The sequence below is a fragment of the Gavialis gangeticus genome, unplaced genomic scaffold, assembly GCF_001723915.1.
Source record: "Gavialis gangeticus isolate Ggan-Ray unplaced genomic scaffold, GavGan_comp1, whole genome shotgun sequence".
Classification (NCBI taxonomy): Eukaryota; Metazoa; Chordata; order Crocodylia; family Gavialidae; genus Gavialis; species Gavialis gangeticus.
Window position 1 is genome coordinate 159,781,534 of NW_017728992.1, and position 2,325 is coordinate 159,783,858.

The window sequence follows — 2,325 nt, forward strand, 5'->3', positions numbered from 1 at the left end:
TTTTTTTTTTTTGTTTGTTTGTTTTGTTTTTTAAAACAAGTGCCTTACTGAAAGAAGCAGTGAGTTACTTTGACCTGACTCTGCAGTGCTGGTATAGATCAGGCACTTCAGCAGCGCTTTTTTAGCTAAAGCCAATTCAGTCAGCTATTGAATAAGAACATCAAAAAAGCCTGACTAAAGCACTGAATTTATACAGGATGTCAGGGATGCCAGGTGCAACTAATACACTGTCTTCTGGGCACGTACTGGCCCAAGTTTAAAGTAAAGAACCACCTCCTGTGCATGTACATATGCATCTGCAAGCAGCCATCATCTCTAAGAGCCTCAGCTGCTCATTTATCAGCCCAAAGCTCTCTTTACTGCAAAGTACACAAAGGGTCTGGGTTGTTACTGTTATTGTTAGAAGCTGCCAGCAGGGTTACTGAGAGGACAGACAGCAGTGAAAATCAGTATGATGATTCTCATCATCACGATCACATCTGACTCAAGAAAACAGTCAAACAAGTTACCTGGTAACTAAATGAACTTTGGGCTTAGATGAAAGCTAGCAGGCCATAAAGTAATCTAGACAGGACAGAGATCCTATTGTTGTGCTGAAAAAAATTACACTGGTACAGGTAATAGAAAGAGTAATAGAAGAGTTCAACCTCCATGTCCCATTAGATTCTGGATGTACAAGCGTCAATTGCAATCATGCATGCCTCTTCAACAGCATTTGGGGAGGGGTTGTGGGGAGGAAATAAAAAGTGCATTCTCTTTCTCAGCTACAAAGCTTTTATATAGCTCTTTTCACCTCAGAGTAATATGCTCTACATTGGGTGACACCTTGTATCTGCACATAAGGCAAACTGTGACTATCATTTGAAAGCAAATTACATCTGGGCTCCTGAATCTGTACTGTTCCAGTAAACTTTTGCTTTTTGGTTAAGGACCTATTGTACCAAATGAAGCCCTCTGATGCAAAAAAAGGAGTGGGCCACAGCAGTTGAAAGGGTTCTCAGATTTAGAATCTGTTTCTGGCCTACTGAAACAGCGCTCAGATACATTAGCTTTCTGGGCATACTACAAAGCCATATTCTTCCCCCTCGGTTTTTTGGCAAAGGGGAGATGAGCTGAGGGTCAGGAGAGGCTGGCAAATTGCATGGTGCATTTCTAAGTTCCATGGGAGGCACAAAGAGCAAAGAATCGGTGCTAAGAGATTTCTCTCTCCCCTTTTACAAAATAAATATGGGGGAAAACTTTCTATCCTTTTCCTCATCTAATTTTAAAATAGGAAAGTTAATTGTAGTCACAGCATTTACCTTCCATTTGCCAGAGATTTCTTTAGTTTGAGGAGGTAATGACATCAAATACTGAAGAACTGCTACATTTGTACTTTTATCTACCTTTTACCTCCAATTTGATATTTTCCCCCAAGCCATCTTCATTGTGTGTGCTTTTCTGATGATTTAGGAAAAAATCTAATATGTATAACAATGAATATCAGTGGCCATTTAATATGTATTCTGTCAAAATAAAAATTAACTCCTGCTTTACTTTAAATGAAGTGGTTTATTCTTTCTTGTGGAAAACATAAATATAGTGAAACAAGTTTCCAACTTATTGTTTCCACAAACAAACTTTATTTTAGGTGAACCACAAAGTATTGAAGTATTTAAGCAGACTTATTCTAGTAACATATAGTCAGAAGTTTTCCATCATGTAATAAAGTCATACAGCAATCAAGTTACTGTTCCACAAAATCAAGAGTATAAGTTGTCTTGCTGTTCCTCAGTCATTACAGAAAAAAAATAAAGTAGTTCCTTTCTTATAAATTATGGCAACCACTAATGGGACGCACAGCTTGCCTTAGGTTACTAAGGTAAATAGCTTTCTCATTTAGGTTTACAGCATAAACAGTTAAAACTGATGTTAGTGGAAACAGAATTAAAATTATGTACAGGTTTATTAAACTAGCTAAATGTCTTTCAAACAGCCTGAAATGATTTGCCAGGGAGAACAAGTGAGGTTGGAGGGGACAAACTATAATTTTAAGGGCATATATTTTAAAATACAGTTATTGAGGCAAATAAAAGCAACTCCTTCTGTTCTACTTATTAGACAAACGAGAAAAAAGAACTTCATTTTTAAACTATAATGATGTACAAGAATCGATACAACATGTATAACACATGCGCAAACAGTGAAAAACTTCAGTCCTGGTCTCCCATTACGAACTGATGAAACTGTAAGAAGGCAGGAAGTCTGGACAACATTTATTTAAACAGTAACCAATAAAAAAAAAAAAAAACCTTAAGTACAGATGCTTTCCAGGAAAAGCCCGAA

General features: G+C 37.0%; 1 protein-coding gene across 3 annotated transcripts in view; it reads right to left on the minus strand.

Moving 5' to 3' along the window:
- The window catches only part of STK3 (serine/threonine kinase 3), a 439,103-nt gene that overhangs the window by 402,724 nt on the left and 34,054 nt on the right, over positions 1–2,325 (minus strand). The gene's annotated exons all lie outside the window — the stretch shown is intronic.